General features: G+C 38.8%; 1 long non-coding RNA gene and 24 other non-coding genes across 25 annotated transcripts; 19 read left to right on the top strand and 6 right to left on the bottom strand.

Annotated features, from left to right (window-relative positions):
* Positions 1–482: 482 nt before the first annotated feature.
* On the top strand, positions 483–554 carry Trnap-ugg (transfer RNA proline (anticodon UGG)). Its single transcript has one exon. It is a non-coding gene; the product is annotated as a tRNA-Pro (tRNA).
* A 260-nt stretch (positions 555–814) lies between these two features.
* On the top strand, positions 815–886 carry Trnap-cgg (transfer RNA proline (anticodon CGG)). Its single transcript has one exon. It is a non-coding gene; the product is annotated as a tRNA-Pro (tRNA).
* A 452-nt stretch (positions 887–1,338) lies between these two features.
* Trnal-uaa (transfer RNA leucine (anticodon UAA)) lies at positions 1,339–1,421 on the bottom strand. The gene has a single exon. It is a non-coding gene; the product is annotated as a tRNA-Leu (tRNA).
* Positions 1,422–1,696: 275 nt separating this feature from the next.
* On the top strand, positions 1,697–1,767 carry Trnap-agg (transfer RNA proline (anticodon AGG)). Its single transcript has one exon. It is a non-coding gene; the product is annotated as a tRNA-Pro (tRNA).
* Positions 1,768–2,381: 614 nt separating this feature from the next.
* Trnap-cgg (transfer RNA proline (anticodon CGG)) lies at positions 2,382–2,453 on the top strand. Its single transcript has one exon. It is a non-coding gene; the product is annotated as a tRNA-Pro (tRNA).
* Positions 2,454–3,269: 816 nt separating this feature from the next.
* Positions 3,270–3,341, top strand: Trnap-agg (transfer RNA proline (anticodon AGG)). Its single transcript has one exon. It is a non-coding gene; the product is annotated as a tRNA-Pro (tRNA).
* A 604-nt stretch (positions 3,342–3,945) lies between these two features.
* Trnap-cgg (transfer RNA proline (anticodon CGG)) lies at positions 3,946–4,017 on the top strand. The gene has a single exon. It is a non-coding gene; the product is annotated as a tRNA-Pro (tRNA).
* A 458-nt stretch (positions 4,018–4,475) lies between these two features.
* Trnal-uaa (transfer RNA leucine (anticodon UAA)) lies at positions 4,476–4,558 on the bottom strand. The gene has a single exon. It is a non-coding gene; the product is annotated as a tRNA-Leu (tRNA).
* A 274-nt stretch (positions 4,559–4,832) lies between these two features.
* Trnap-agg (transfer RNA proline (anticodon AGG)) lies at positions 4,833–4,904 on the top strand. The gene has a single exon. It is a non-coding gene; the product is annotated as a tRNA-Pro (tRNA).
* A 613-nt stretch (positions 4,905–5,517) lies between these two features.
* Positions 5,518–5,589, top strand: Trnap-ugg (transfer RNA proline (anticodon UGG)). The gene has a single exon. It is a non-coding gene; the product is annotated as a tRNA-Pro (tRNA).
* Positions 5,590–5,849: 260 nt separating this feature from the next.
* Trnap-cgg (transfer RNA proline (anticodon CGG)) lies at positions 5,850–5,921 on the top strand. The gene has a single exon. It is a non-coding gene; the product is annotated as a tRNA-Pro (tRNA).
* Positions 5,922–6,373: 452 nt separating this feature from the next.
* On the bottom strand, positions 6,374–6,456 carry Trnal-uaa (transfer RNA leucine (anticodon UAA)). The gene has a single exon. It is a non-coding gene; the product is annotated as a tRNA-Leu (tRNA).
* A 275-nt stretch (positions 6,457–6,731) lies between these two features.
* Trnap-agg (transfer RNA proline (anticodon AGG)) lies at positions 6,732–6,802 on the top strand. The gene has a single exon. It is a non-coding gene; the product is annotated as a tRNA-Pro (tRNA).
* Positions 6,803–7,416: 614 nt separating this feature from the next.
* Positions 7,417–7,488, top strand: Trnap-ugg (transfer RNA proline (anticodon UGG)). The gene has a single exon. It is a non-coding gene; the product is annotated as a tRNA-Pro (tRNA).
* Positions 7,489–7,946: 458 nt separating this feature from the next.
* On the bottom strand, positions 7,947–8,029 carry Trnal-uaa (transfer RNA leucine (anticodon UAA)). The gene has a single exon. It is a non-coding gene; the product is annotated as a tRNA-Leu (tRNA).
* A 275-nt stretch (positions 8,030–8,304) lies between these two features.
* Trnap-agg (transfer RNA proline (anticodon AGG)) lies at positions 8,305–8,376 on the top strand. Its single transcript has one exon. It is a non-coding gene; the product is annotated as a tRNA-Pro (tRNA).
* A 616-nt stretch (positions 8,377–8,992) lies between these two features.
* Positions 8,993–9,064, top strand: Trnap-cgg (transfer RNA proline (anticodon CGG)). The gene has a single exon. It is a non-coding gene; the product is annotated as a tRNA-Pro (tRNA).
* Positions 9,065–9,720: 656 nt separating this feature from the next.
* On the top strand, positions 9,721–11,607 carry LOC144427312 (uncharacterized). Its single transcript, XR_013477867.1, has 3 exons — positions 9,721–10,229; positions 10,566–10,636; positions 11,398–11,607. It is a non-coding gene; the product is annotated as an uncharacterized LOC144427312 (long non-coding RNA).
* Positions 11,608–11,755: 148 nt separating this feature from the next.
* Trnal-uaa (transfer RNA leucine (anticodon UAA)) lies at positions 11,756–11,838 on the bottom strand. The gene has a single exon. It is a non-coding gene; the product is annotated as a tRNA-Leu (tRNA).
* Positions 11,839–12,113: 275 nt separating this feature from the next.
* On the top strand, positions 12,114–12,185 carry Trnap-agg (transfer RNA proline (anticodon AGG)). Its single transcript has one exon. It is a non-coding gene; the product is annotated as a tRNA-Pro (tRNA).
* Positions 12,186–12,798: 613 nt separating this feature from the next.
* On the top strand, positions 12,799–12,870 carry Trnap-ugg (transfer RNA proline (anticodon UGG)). The gene has a single exon. It is a non-coding gene; the product is annotated as a tRNA-Pro (tRNA).
* A 458-nt stretch (positions 12,871–13,328) lies between these two features.
* Positions 13,329–13,411, bottom strand: Trnal-uaa (transfer RNA leucine (anticodon UAA)). The gene has a single exon. It is a non-coding gene; the product is annotated as a tRNA-Leu (tRNA).
* A 217-nt stretch (positions 13,412–13,628) lies between these two features.
* On the top strand, positions 13,629–13,700 carry Trnap-ugg (transfer RNA proline (anticodon UGG)). The gene has a single exon. It is a non-coding gene; the product is annotated as a tRNA-Pro (tRNA).
* Positions 13,701–14,313: 613 nt separating this feature from the next.
* On the top strand, positions 14,314–14,385 carry Trnap-cgg (transfer RNA proline (anticodon CGG)). The gene has a single exon. It is a non-coding gene; the product is annotated as a tRNA-Pro (tRNA).
* A 971-nt stretch (positions 14,386–15,356) lies between these two features.
* On the top strand, positions 15,357–15,428 carry Trnap-ugg (transfer RNA proline (anticodon UGG)). Its single transcript has one exon. It is a non-coding gene; the product is annotated as a tRNA-Pro (tRNA).
* Positions 15,429–15,870: the final 442 nt, after the last annotated feature.

Raw genomic sequence — 15,870 nt, 5'->3', positions numbered from 1 at the left:
CAACTTACAAACGACATGCGAATAATTACTTGTCGAAGAAGTTATATTATAAACATTATATCGCCTCATGAAAGAGCGGTTTGAATCCAGCTGCGGATTCCAACTGGCACAATTCATTATTCCGTTTTGTGATGCGGCTTTGATTTCCTTTCCCCTAGACCAACGAGCCACGCGATGGCTTCAGGTACACTTTATAACTATTGATCTATAGGTGTAAACAAGTTCAATGTGTGTTGAATCCCAGTTTTCGACCATTTAAAGTAGAAGCAAAAGTTATTGTTTAATGGGTGAAATTAAGTGACATATTATAGTGCTCAAATTAGGCCTATTTACAATTTATTCACATACCTCTTACCTCAATTAACAAGATAACACACGTAACAAATATCGAGCTCTAATTATTTTGCGAAGAAAATATAATTAGGTGGTATCAGAGATTCTCAATATGAATAAGTCTTTATGTTTCTTCTGCGTTACAGAGTGGCTCGTTGGTCTAGGGGTATGATTCTCGCTTTGGGTGCGAGAGGTCCCGGGTTCGAATCCCGGACGAGCCCGTTCTGTCTCATTTATTGGCAATTATCACAAATGACAGAAAAACAGGGCAATTATTCCCCGTTGAAAATTTTTCTACGCTGTTCATCTCGACGCCTGCTCTGAAGTTGTGATTTGCACTGCGTCTTTATCGACTTTAACTGACGGATGGGTTGATAACAAATAGAAAAGGCATATACATAAATTAGAAGAAAATATTATTAGGTGGTATCAGAGATTCTTAATAAGGATAAGTCTTTATGTTTTTTCTGCGTTACAGAGTGGCTCGTTGGTCTAGGGGTATGATTCTCGCTTCGGGTGCGAGAGGCCCCGGGTTCAAATCCCGGACGAGCCCGTTCTGTTTCATTTATTGGCATATATCGCAATTTATTTAATTACTGGAATTTGTTCATGATTGCAGCTTCAAAAGTAATCTAGAAGCACCTGACTTATATATGCCAAGTCACGCCGAAGCGATAATTAACAGGATACCAATTATCACAAATGACAGAAAAACAGGGCAATTATTCCCCGTTGAAAATGTTCCTACGCTGTTCATCTCGACGCCTGCTTTGAAGTTGTGATTTGCACTGCGTCTTTATCGACTTTAACTGACGGATGGGTTGATAACAAATAGAAAAGGCATATTTGTGTTCAATAATTGTTGTTCAGAACTTTAATTCAATTTCAAGACATTGATACTGCATGTTTCTTCACAGGTTGTTACCACAGTTGACAAGGAACCGCAATATTTCAACCAGAGCATTCTCAAAGAAACCAAAATGTAGACGTTCTTTGTCGCAAAACTACCGGGTGTGGGGTTCGAACCCACGCGGACACTCGCCCATTGGAACTTAAGTCCAACGCCTTAACCACTCGGCCAACCCGGTTGCATTTACAGCTCCAACAGGTAGCGTTAAATTTTTATAGGTTCTCAGAAACAGGTACTATTAGAAATATCTGACAGTAGCCAACCGTTTGTATGTACGTGTTATCGAATTTAAATGACAGATAAGTTGACAAGGGTAGAAAAAGCATATACTGCGTCTTTATCGACTTTAACTGACGGATGAGTTGATAACGCATAGAAGACAGCGGTTACAGGGTAATATCATAGATAAGTTATACGACATTAACGGCCTATGTAAAACTAATCCTTCCGCTCGGTTCGTTGGTCTAGGGTATGATTCTCGCTTAGGGTGCGAGAGGTCCCGGGTTCAAATCCCGGACGAGCCCAACTTTCTGTATCTTATACACATCTACTGCTTGTTAATGTCATGAAATGCATTTCTTGTTTTTAGGAAGCATTATACAACTGTAATGTGTGAGGTCGCGTTGAAACCAAATTTCTCGGAATACCAAATATCACAACTTACAAACGACATACCAATAATTACTTGTCGAAGAAGTTATATCATAATGATTATATCGCCTCATGAAAGAGCGGATTGAATCCAGCTGCGGATTCCAACTGGCACAATTCATTATTCCGTTTCGTGATGCGGCTTTGATTTACTTTCCCCTAGACCAACGAGCCACGCGATGGCTTCAGGTACACTTTATACCTATTGATCCATGGGTGTGAACAAGTTCAATGTGTGTTGAATCCCAGTTTTCGACCATTTAAAGTAGAAACAAAAGTTATTGTTTAATGGGTGAAATTAAGTGACATATTATAGTGCTCAAATTTGTCTTATTTACTATTTATTCACATACCTTTTACCTCAATTAACAAGATAATACACGTAACAAATATCGAGCTCCAATTATTTTGCGAAGAAAATATAATTAGGTGGTATCAGAGTTTCTTAATAAGGATAAGTCTTTATGTTTCTTCTGCGTTAGAGAGTGGCTCGTTGGTCTAGGGGTATGATTCTCGCTTCGGGTGCGAGAGGCCCCGGGTTCAAATCCCGGACGAGCCCGTTCTGTTTCATTTATTGGCATATATCGCAATTTATTTAATTACTGGAATTCGTTCATGATTGCAGCTTCAAAAGTAATCTAGAAGCACCTGACTTATATATGCCAAGTCACGCCGAAGCGATAATTAACAGGATACCAATTATCACAAATGACAGAAAAACAGGGCAATTATTCCCCGTTGAAAATGTTCCTACGCTGTTCATCTCGACGCCTGCTTTGAAGTTGTGATTTGCACTGCGTCTTTATCGACTTTAACTGACGGATGGGTTGATAACAAATAGAAAAGGCATATTTGTGTTCAATAATTGTTGTTCAGAACTTTACTTCAATTTCAAGAGATTGATACGTAATCTGCATGTTTCTTAACAGGTTGTTACCACTGTTGACAAGGAACCGCAATATTTCAACCAGAGCATTCTCAAAGAAACCAAAATGTATACGTTCTTTGTCGCAAAACTACCGGGTGTGGGGTTCGAACCAACGCGGACACTCGCCCATGGGAACTTAAGTCCAACGCCTTAACCACGCGACCAACCCGGTTGCATATACAGCTCCAACAGGTAGCGTTAAATTTTAATAGGTTCTATGAAACAGGTACTATTAGAAATATCTGTCAATAGCCAACCGTTTGTATGTACGTGTTATCGAATTTAAATGACAGATAAGTTGATAAGGGTAGAAAAGGCATATACCGCGTCTTTATCGACTTTAACTGACGGATGAGTTGATAACGCATAGAAGACAGTGGTTACAGGGTAATATCATAGATAAGTTATACGACATCAACGGCCTATGTAAAACTAATCCTTCCGCTCGGCTCGTTGGTCTAGGGGTATAATTCTCGCTTAGGGTGCGAGAGGTCCCGGGTTCAAATCCCGAACGAGCCCAACTTTCTGGATTTATACGCCTGTTAATGTCATGAAACGCATTTCTTGTTTTTAGGAAGCATTATACAACTGTAATGTGTGATGTCGCGTTGAAACCAAATTTCTCGGAATACCAAATATCACAACTTACAAACGACATGCCAATAATTACTTGTCGAAGAAGTTATATCATAATGATTATATCGCCTCATGAAAGAGCCGGTTGAATCCAGCTGCGGATTCCAACTGGCACAATTCATTATTCCGTTTCGTGATGCGGCTTTGATTTACTTTCCCCCAGTCGAACGAGACACGCGATGGCTTCAGGTACACTTTATACCTATTGATCCATGGGTGTGAACAAGTTCGATGTGTGTTGAATCCCAGTTTTCGACCATTTAAAGTAGAAACAAAAGTTATTGTTTAATGGGTGAAATTGAGTGACATATTATAGTGCTCAAATTTTGCTTATTTACAATTTATTCACATACCTCTTACCTCAATTAACAAGATAACACACGTAACAAATATCGAGCTCTAATTATTTTGCGAAGAAAATATAATTAGGTGGTATCAGGGATTCTCAATATGAATAAGTCTTTATGTTTCTTCTGCGTTACAGAGTGGCTCGTTGGTCTAGGGGTATGATTCTTGCTTCGGGTCCGAGAGGTCCCGGGTTCAAATCCCGGACGAGCCCGTTCTGTTTCATTTATTGGCATAAATCGCAATTTATTTAATTACTGGAATTCGTTCATGATTGCAGCTTCAAAAGTAATCTAGAAGCACCTGACTTATATATGCCAAGTCAAGCCGAAGCGATAATTAACAGGATACCAATTATCACAAATGACAGAAAAACAGGGCAATTATTCCCCGTTGAAAATTTTCCTACGCTGTTCATCTCGACGCCTGCTTTGAAGTTGTGATTTGCACTGCGTCTTTATCGACTTTAACTGACGGATGGGTGTATAACAAATAGAAAAGGCATATTTGTGTTCAATAATTGTTGTTCAGAACTTTACATCAATTTCAAGACATTGATACGTAATCTGCATGTTTCTTCACAGGTTATTACCACTGTTGACAAGGAACCGCAATATTTCAACCAGAGCATTTTAAAAGAAACCAAAATGTAGACGTTCTTTGTCGCAAAACTACCGGGTGTGGGGTTCGAACACACGCGGACACTCGCCCATTGGAACTTAAGTTCAACGCCTTAACCACTCGGCCAACCCGGTTGCATTTACAGCTCCAACAGCTAGCGTTAAATTTTTATAGGTTCTATGAAACAGGTACTATTAGAAATATCTGTCAATAGCCAACCGTGTGTATGTACGTGTTATTGAATTTAAATGACAGATAAGTTGATAAGGGTAGAAAAGGCATATACTGCGTCTTTATCGACTTTAACTGACGGATGAGTTGATAACGCATAGAAGACAGTGGTTACAGGGTAATATCATAGATAAGTTATACGATAATAACGTCCTATGTGTAACTAACCTTCCGCTCGGCTCGTTGGTCTAGGGTTATGATTCTCGCTTAGGGTGCGAGAGGTCCCGGGTTCAAATCCCGGACGAGCCCAACTTTCTGGATTTATACGCATCTACTGCTTGTTAATGTCATGAAAGGCATTTCTTGTTTTTAGGAAGCATTATACAACTGTAATGTGTGAGGTCGCGTTGAAACCAAATTTCTCGGAATACCAAATATCACAACTTACAAACGACATGCGAATAATTACTTGTCGAAGAAGTTATATTATAAACATTATATCGCCTCATGAAAGAGCGGTTTGAATCCAGCTGCGGATTCCAACTGGCACAATTCATTATTCCGTTTTGTGATGCGGCTTTGATTTCCTTTCCCCTAGACCAACGAGCCACGCGATGGCTTCAGGTACACTTTATAACTATTGATCTATAGGTGTAAACAAGTTCAATGTGTGTTGAATCCCAGTTTTCGACCATTTAAAGTAGAAGCAAAAGTTATTGTTTAATGGGTGAAATTAAGTGACATATTATAGTGCTCAAATTAGGCCTATTTACAATTTATTCACATACCTCTTACCTCAATTAACAAGATAACACACGTAACAAATATCGAGCTCTAATTATTTTGCGAAGAAAATATAATTAGGTGGTATCAGAGATTCTCAATATGAATAAGTCTTTATGTTTCTTCTGCGTTACAGAGTGGCTCGTTGGTCTAGGGGTATGATTCTCGCTTTGGGTGCGAGAGGTCCCGGGTTCGAATCCCGGACGAGCCCGTTCTGTCTCATTTATTGGCAATTATCACAAATGACAGAAAAACAGGGCAATTATTCCCCGTTGAAAATTTTCCTACGCTGTTCATCTCGACGCCTGCTCTGAAGTTGTGATTTGCACTGCGTCTTTATCGACTTTAACTGACGGATGGGTTGATAACAAATAGAAAAGGCATATACATAAATTAGAAGAAAATATTATTAGGTGGTATCAGAGATTCTTAATAAGGATAAGTCTTTATGTTTTTTCTGCGTTACAGAGTGGCTCGTTGGTCTAGGGGTATGATTCTCGCTTCGGGTGCGAGAGGCCCCGGGTTCAAATCCCGGACGAGCCCGTTCTGTTTCATTTATTGGCATATATCGCAATTTATTTAATTACTGGAATTTGTTCATGATTGCAGCTTCAAAAGTAATCTAGAAGCACCTGACTTATATATGCCAAGTCACGCCGAAGCGATAATTAACAGGATACCAATTATCACAAATGACAGAAAAACAGGGCAATTATTCCCCGTTGAAAATGTTCCTACGCTGTTCATCTCGACGCCTGCTTTGAAGTTGTGATTTGCACTGCGTCTTTATCGACTTTAACTGACGGATGGGTTGATAACAAATAGAAAAGGCATATTTGTGTTCAATAATTGTTGTTCAGAACTTTAATTCAATTTCAAGACATTGATACTGCATGTTTCTTCACAGGTTGTTACCACAGTTGACAAGGAACCGCAATATTTCAACCAGAGCATTCTCAAAGAAACCAAAATGTAGACGTTCTTTGTCGCAAAACTACCGGGTGTGGGGTTCGAACCCACGCGGACACTCGCCCATTGGAACTTAAGTCCAACGCCTTAACCACTCGGCCAACCCGGTTGCATTTACAGCTCCAACAGGTAGCGTTAAATTTTTATAGGTTCTCAGAAACAGGTACTATTAGAAATATCTGACAGTAGCCAACCGTTTGTATGTACGTGTTATCGAATTTAAATGACAGATAAGTTGACAAGGGTAGAAAAAGCATATACTGCGTCTTTATCGACTTTAACTGACGGATGAGTTGATAACGCATAGAAGACAGCGGTTACAGGGTAATATCATAGATAAGTTATACGACATTAACGGCCTATGTAAAACTAATCCTTCCGCTCGGTTCGTTGGTCTAGGGTATGATTCTCGCTTAGGGTGCGAGAGGTCCCGGGTTCAAATCCCGGACGAGCCCAACTTTCTGTATCTTATACACATCTACTGCTTGTTAATGTCATGAAATGCATTTCTTGTTTTTAGGAAGCATTATACAACTGTAATGTGTGAGGTCGCGTTGAAACCAAATTTCTCGGAATACCAAATATCACAACTTAGAAACGACATGCCAATAATTACTTGTCGAAGAAGTTATATCATAATGATTATATCGCCTCATGAAAGAGCCGGTTGAATCAAGCTGCGGATTCCAACTGGCACAATTCATTATTCCGTTTCGTGATGCGGCTTTGATTTACTTTCCCCTAGTCCAACGAGCCACGCGATGGCTTCAGGTACACTTTATACCTATTGATCCATGGGTGTGAACAAGTTCGATGTGTGTTGAATCCCAGTTTTCGACCATTTAAAGTAGAAACAAAAGTTATTGTTTAATGGGTGAAATTAAGTGACATATTATAGTGCTCAAATTTGGCTCATTTACAATTTATTCACATACCTCTTACCTCAATTTACAAGATAACACACGTAACAAATATCGAGCTCTAATTATTTTGCGAAGAAAATATAATTAGGTGGTATCAGGGATTCTCAATATGAATAAGTCTTTATGTTTCTTCTGCGTTACAGAGTGGCTCGTTGGTCTAGGGGTATGATTCTCGCTTTGGGTGCGAGAGGTCCCGGGTTCAAATCCCGGACGAGCCCGTTCTGTCTCATTTATTGGCATAAATCGCAATTTATTTAATTACTGGAATTCGTTCATGATTGCAGCTTCAAAAGTAATCTAGAAGCACCTGACTTATATATGCCAAGTCACGCCGAAGCGATAATTAACAGAATACCAATTATCACAAATGACAGAAAAACAGGGCAATTATCCCCCGTTGAAAATTTGTCGACGCTGTTCATCTCGACGCCTGCTTTGAAGTTGTGATTTGCACTGCGTCTTTATCGACTTTAACTGACGGATGGGTTGATAACAAATAGAAAAGGCATATTTGTGTTCAATAATTGTTGTTCAGAACTTTACATCAATTTCAAGACATTGATACGTAATCTGCATGTTTCTTCACAGGTTATTACCACTGTTGACAAGGAACCGCAATATTTCAACCAGAGCATTCTCAAAGAAACCAAAATGTAGAGGTTCTTTGTCGTAAAACTACCGGGTGTGGGGTTCGAACCCACGCGGACACTCGCTCATTGGAACTTAAGTCCAACGCCTTAACCACTCGGCCAACCCGGTTGCATTTACGGCTCCAACAGGTAGCGATAAATTTTTATAGGTTCTATTAAACAGGTACTAATAGAAATATCTGTCAATAGCCAACCGTTTGTATGTACGTGTTATCGAATTTAAATGACAGATAAGTTGATAAGGGTAGAAAAAGCATATACTGCGTCTTTATCGACTTTAACTGACGGATGAGTTGATAACGCATAGAAGACAGTGGTTACAGGGTAAGATCATAGATAAGTTATACGACAATAACGGCCTATGTGTAACTAACCCTTCCGCTCGGCTCGTTGGTCTAGGGGTATGATTCTCGCTTAGGGTGCGAGAGGTCCCGGGTTCAAATCCCGGACGAGCCCAACTTTCTGGATTTATACGCATCTACTGCTTGTTAATGTCATGAAAGGCATTTCTTGTTTTAGGAAGCATTATACAACTGTAATGTGTGAGGTCGCGTTGAAACCAAATTTCTCGGAAAACCAAATATCACAACTTACAAACGACATGCCAATAATTACTAGTCGAAGAAGTTATATCATAATGATTATATCGCCTCATGAAAGAGCGGTTTGAATCCAGCTGCGGATTCCAACTGGCACAATTCATTATTCTGTTTCGTGATGCGACTTTGATTTACTTTCCCCTAGTCCAACTAGCCACGCGATGGCTTCAGGTACACTTTATACCTATTGATCCATGGGTGTGAACAAGTTCAATGTGTGTTGAATCCCAGTTTTCGACCATTTAAAGTAGAAACTAAAGTAATTGTTTAATTAATGGGTGAAATTAAGTGACATATTATAGTGCTCAAATTTTGCTTATTTACTATTTATTCACATACCTTTTACCTCAATTAACAAGATAACACGCGTAACAAATATCGAGCTCTAATTATTTTGCGAAGAAAATATAATTAGGTGGTATCAGAGATTCTTAATAAGGATAAGTCTTTATGTTTCTTCTGCGTTACAGAGTGGCTCGTTGGTCTAGGGTTATGATTCTCGCTTCGGGTGCGAGAGTTCCCGGGTTCAAATCCCGGACGAGCCCGTTCTGTTTCATTTATTGGCATAAATCGCAATTTATTTAATTACTGGAATTCGTTCATGATTGCAGCTTCAAAAGTAATCTAGAAGCACCTGACTTATATATGCCAAGTCACGCCGAAGCGATAATTAACAGGATACCAATTATCACAAATGACAGAAAAACAGGGCAATTATTCCCCGTTGAAAATTTTCCTACGCTGTTCATCTCGACGCCTGCTTTAAAGTTGTGATTTGCACTGCGTCTTTATCGACTTTAACTGACGGATGGGTTGATAACAAATAGAAAAGGCATATTTGTGTTCAATAATTGTTGTTCAGAACTTTACATCAATTTCAGTAATCAGTAATCAGTCAGTAATCAGTAGTTTATTTCTCACCATACTTAAAATAGGCACAAACATACAAATTGCAATAAATTAAATTATAAATTGGCCATATTTCAGGGTGAAGGAGACGCGAGAAACCAATACTGGTTATCGAGCAGCGGCACCTATAAAATAAGTCTAACACTATAATATAAAAAACAAAAAAACGAACTAAGTTTAAATAAATTGAGGAAAAAAATACATAAAATATCTCGAGACGATCTGCTGTAACCAGCAATCGCTCGCTTCAACCAAAGTGACTATAATAGTCACTTAGGCTTCAACAAAAGAAAAGAACAACTCCGAACACCACTGATTCGGTAGCCATGGAGATGGCGTTAGTGGATTGTATCACAACAATACTATTGTGATGCCCATTAGCTAACAATGGGCAATAAATGTCAAATTCTGATGGCGCATGGTTATTGGTTACAGTGGAACCCATGGTTTGCTGAGGGCGACAACAGGATCACCAACGAATAAACCATACCTTTATGCTAGAAAGGAATTGAGGTACCTGTTTGTTAATGGGATCTAGTGATTGGCAGCTGGAGTCAGGGCTTCACATAACGTTACAGGAAATATAAAATCAGAGAAGACATGAAATATCAAACTGTGAAAGATATTCCATAACAGTCATTCAAAACGAATGTAACCTAGTATCAACATTCACAGTGGGAAACTAGATAGACTACAAGACATGAAACAGCAAAACTAAGAAGAGTCAAGTACCGTAGTCTAATAGTTGAGTGAACCAATGAAGCAAAGTTTAAAAGTACATAAAAAAATATTATTTATCAGGTAATACTTTTACAATGTTATATAAGAGTATAATGACAATCAGATAAACAATTTAGGCTTTACTGACTGCAAGAGAAAACAAGTCACAATGTTATGCTAATTAACCAAGATCTTGAGCAGATGGGCTTAGAATTTCAATGTGGTTAAATTCGTACAAAGCTTCATGAACCATCTCAAACATAAGAAGAGTAGTTTACTATATTGTGCAGGTTACGAACAAATACAGGTCATGCAATTAGCATGGCACACTTTACATAATTCAAATCACTGGCAAGAATGCAATAAGATGAGGACATGGAAAAATTGAAAAAAAAAAAAAAAGTATTTTTATTACAGGTATAGGCCTAGCGGAGCAAGCGGGAAAGAGTGCTGAGGCCACATCATTTGGATGCAATCACAGCAGACTGGTAAGGTGACAGCAAGAATTTTTTATATTTTGTTTTGAAAGTTTCATAAGAAGAGTCACGTAAGATTTGGGGAATACTATTCCAAATTACAACACCCTTATACTTCAAGAAGTTTTGGGACTTGCTTAGCGAAAATCTGGGAACAAAAAAATTCGATTTTGTCGAAGAGCGTGTGTTATGCTCATGCACATTACTGAGAACAGTGAAATAATCAGCGAAAGCTGCAGGCAATTGGTTGTTGTGGAACTGGTGCATAATCTTAGAAATTTCTAATTTATAGATGTCAGACAATTTTAGCACCCTGGCTTTATGATATAGGGTGTTTATGTTTGAACGAACTGGTGCTCCGGAGAGAATTTTAACAGCCCTATTTTGTAAAATCTCTAATTTACGCAAGCTAGTTTGAGTAGCGGAGCCCCATGCAGCTAAGGCGTATTGGATATGTGATTGAAAAAGAGCAAAGTAAATAGTCCGCAGAGTTGGGCTCGGCACATAATACTTGAGTTTTCCCAGAATCCCTACTGATCTGGAGAGTTTCTTGTACATTTCAGTGATGTGGCTGTTCCATTTGAGTTGATGGTCAATATGAAGCCCAAGATATCTATAAGACTGGACGATTTCTAGTGGAATACCATTAATTTTAATTAAAAGACTTGAATTTCTAGTCCGGCTTTTAGGGCTGAATAACATGACTTTGGATTTTTCCACATTTACAGTGAGTTTATTGCATATCATCCACTCATATACTTTATTAATTCCAGTGTTCACTTTGGCTTGGAGTGTGATCAAATCCTTCGCACTATCGAGAAGGCAGGCATCATCGGCAAACAATTTTGTCAGGAAATTAGAGCTGTTCGATAAATCGTTTATAAAAAGTAAGAAACCAAGAGGTCCTAATACACTACCCTGTGGAATTCCATACTGGATGGGCAACATTGGAGATTTATGAGAATTGACCTCTACATATTGGTACCAACAAGACAGGTAATCAGTTAATAGGTTGAATCTGCAATCTGCATGTTTCTTCACAGGTTATTACCACTGTTGACAAGGAACCGCAATATTTCAACCAGAGCATTCTAAAAGAAACCAAAATGTAGACGTTCTTTGTCGCAAAACTACCGGGTGTGGGGTTCGAACCCACGCGGACACTCGCCCATTGGAACTTAAGTCCAACGCCTTAACCACTCGGCCAACCCGGTTGCATTTATAGCTCTAACAGGTAGCGATAAATTTTTATAGGTTCTATGAAACAGGTACTATTAGAATTATCTGTCAATAGCCAACCGTTTGTATGTACGTGTTATCGAATTTAAATGACAGATAAGTTGATAAGGGTAGAAAAGGCATATACTGCGTCTTTATCGACTTTAACTGACGGATGAGTTGATAACGCATAGAAGACAGTGGTTACAGGGTAATATCATAGATAAGTTATACGACAATAACGTCCTATGTGTAACTAATCCTTCCGCTCGGCTCGTTGGACTAGGGGTATGATTCTCGCTTAGGGTGCGAGAGGTCCCGGGTTCAAATCCCGGACGAGCCCAACTTTCTGGATTTATACGCATCTACTGCTTGTTAATGTCATAAAAGGCATTTCTTGTTTTTAGGAAGCATTATACAACTGTAATGTGTGAGGTCGCGTTGAAACCAAATTTCTCGGAATACCAAATATCACAACTTACAAACGACATGCCAATAATTACTTGTAGAAGAAGTTATATCATAATGATTATATCGCCTCATTAAAGAGCGGTTTGAATCCAGATGCGGATTCTAACTGGCACAATTTATTATTCCGTTTCGTGATGCGGCTTTGATTTACTTTCCCCTAGTCCAACGAGCCACGCGATGGCTTCAGGTACACTTTATACCTATTGATCCATGGGTGTGAACAAGTTCGATGTGTGTTGAATCCCAGTTTTCCATCATTTAAAGTAGAAACAAAAGTTATTGTTTAATGGGTGAAATCAAGTGACATATTATAGTGGTCAAATTTGGCTTATTTACAATTTATTCACATACCTCTTACCTCAATTAACAAGATAACACGCGTAACAAATATCGAGCTCTAAGTATTTTGCGAAGAAAATATAATTAGGTGGTATCAGAGATTCTCAATATGAATTAGTCTTTATGTTTTTTCTGCGTTACAGAGTGGCTCGTTGGTCTAGGGGTATGATTCTCGCTTTGGGTGCGAGAGGTCCCGGGTTCAAATCCCGGACGAGCCCGTTCTGTCTCATTTATTGGCATATATCGCAATTTATTTAATTACTGGAATTCGTTCATGAATGCAGCTTCAAAAGTCATCTAGAAGCACCTGACTTATATATGCCAAGTCACGCCGAAGCGATAACTAACAGGATACCAATTATCACAAATGACAGAAAAACAGGGCAATTATTCCCCGTTGAAAATTTTCCTACGCTGTTCATCTCGAAGCCTGCTTTGAAGTTGTGATTTGCACTGCGTCTTTATCGACTTTAACTGACGGATGGGTTGATAACAAATAGAAAAGGCATATTTGTGTTCAATAATTGTTGTTCAGAACTTTACATCAATTTCAAGACATTGATACGTAATCTGCATGTTTCTTCACAGGTTGTTACCACTGTTGACAAGGAACCGCAATATTTCAACCAAAGCATTCTCAAAGAAACCAAAATGAAGACGTTCTTTGTCGCAAAACTACCGGGTGTGGGGTTCGAACCCACGCGGACACTCGCCCATTGGAACTTAAGTCCAACGCCTTAACCACTCGGCCAACCCGGTTGCATTTACAGCTCCAACAGGTAGCGTTAGATTTTTATAGGTTCTATGAAACAGGTACTATTAGAAATATCTGTCAATAGCCAACCGTTTGTATGTACGAGTTATCGAATTTAAATGACGGATGAGTTGATAACGCATAGAAGACAGTGGTTACAGGGTAATATCATAGATAAGTTATACGACGATAACGGCCTATGTGTAACTGATCCTTCCGCTCGGCTCGTTGGTATAGGGGTATGATTCTCGCTTTGGGTGCGAGAGGTCCCGGGTTCAAATCCCGGACAAGCCCAACTTTCTGGATTTAAACGCGTCTACTGCTTGTTAATGTCATGAAAGGCATTTCTTGTTTTTAGGAAGCATTATACAACTCTAATGTGTGAGGTCGCGTTGTAACCAAATTTCTCGGAATACCAAATATCACAACTTACAAACGACATGCCAATAATTACTTGTCGAAGAAGTTATATCATAATGATTATATCGCCTCATGAAAGAGGGGTTTGAATCCAGCTGCGGATTCTAACTGGCACAATTCATTATTCCGTTTCGTGATGCGGCTTTGATTTACTTTCCCCTAGTCCAACGAGCCACGCGATGGCATCAGGTACACTTTATACCTATTGATCCATGGGTGTGAACAAGTTCGATGTGTGTTGAATCCCAGTTTTCGACCATTTAAAGTAGAAACAAAAGTAATTATTTAATGGGTGAAATTAAGTGACATATTATAGTGCTCAAATTTGGCTTATTTACTATTTATTCACATACCTTTTACCTCAATTAACAAGATAACACACGTAACAAATATCGAGCTCTAATTATTTTGCGAAGAAAATATAATTAGGTGGTATCAGAGATTTTTAAAAAGGATAAGTCTTTATGTTTTTTCTGCGTTACAGAGTGGATCGTTGGTCTAGGGGTATGATTCTCGCTTCGGGTGCGAGAGGTCCCGGGTTCAAATCCCGGACGAGCCCGTTCTGTTTCATTTATTAGCATAAATCGCAATTTATTTAATTACTGGAATTCGTTCATGATTGCAGCTTCAAAAGTAATCTAGAAGCACCTGACTTATATATGCCAAGTCACGCCGAAGCGATAATTAACAGGATACCAATTATCACAAATGACAGAAAAACAGGGCAATTATTCCCTGTTGAAAATTTTCCTACGCTGTTCATCTCGACGCCTGCTTTGAAGTTGTGATTTGCACTGCGTCTTTATCGACTTTAACTGACGGATGGGTTGATAACAAATAGAAAAGGCATATTTGTGTTCAATAATTGTTGTTCAGAACTTTACTTCAATTTCAAGACATTGATACGTAATCTGCATGTTTCTTCACAGGTTGTTACCAATGTTGACAAGGAACCGCAATGTTTCAACCAGAGCATTCTCAAAGAAACCAAAATGTAGTAATGTGTGAGGTCGCGTTGAAACCAAATTTCTCGGAATACCAAATATCACAACTTACAAACGACATGCCAATAATTACTTGTAGAAGAAGTTATATCATAATGATTATATCGCCTCATTAAAGAGCGGTTTGAATCCAGCTGCGGATTCTAACTGGCACAATTCATTATTCCGTTTCGTGATGCGGCTTTGATTTACTTTCCCCTAGTCCAACGAGCCACGCGATGGCTTCAGGTACACTTTATACCTATTGATCCATGGGTGTGAACAAGTTCGATGTGTGTTGAATCCCAGTTTTCCATCATTTAAAGTAGAAACAAAAGTTATTGTTTAATGGGTGAAATCAAGTGACATATTATAGTGGTCAAATTTGGCTTATTTACAATTTATTCACATACCTCTTACCTCAATTAACAAGATAACACGCGTAACAAATATCGAGCTCTAATTATTTTGCGAAGAAAATATAATTAGGTGGTATCAGAGATTCTCAATATGAATAAGTCTTTATGTTTTTTCTGCGTTACAGAGTGGCTCGTTGGTCTAGGGGTATGATTCTCGCTTTGGGTGCGAGAGGTCCCGGGTTCAAATCCCGGACGAGCCCGTTCTGTCTCATTTATTGGCATATATCGCAATTTATTTAACTACTGGAATTCGTTCATGATTGCAGCTTCAAAAGTAATCTAGAAGCACCTGACTTATATATGCCAAGTCACGCCGAAGCGATAATTAACAGGATACCAATTATCACAAATGACAGAAAAACAGGGCAATTATTCACTGTTGAAAATTTTCCTACGCTGTTCATCTCGACGCCTGCTTTGAAGTTGTGATTTGCACTGCGTCTTTATCGACTTTAACTGACGGATGGGTTGATAACAAATAGAAAAGGCATATTTGTGTTCAATAATTGTTGTTCAGAACTTTACATCAATTTCAAGACATTGATACGTAATCTGCATGTTTCTTCACAGGTTGTTACCACTGTTGACAAGGAACCGCAATATTTCAACCAGAGCATTCTCAAAGAAACCAAAATGTAGACG

The sequence above is a fragment of the Styela clava genome, chromosome 9 (genome assembly GCF_964204865.1).
Source record: "Styela clava chromosome 9, kaStyClav1.hap1.2, whole genome shotgun sequence".
NCBI classification, from domain to species: Eukaryota; Metazoa; Chordata; class Ascidiacea; order Stolidobranchia; family Styelidae; genus Styela; species Styela clava.
Note: the sequence above shows the minus strand (reverse complement) of the source record. Positions and strands in the feature narration are given on the sequence as shown.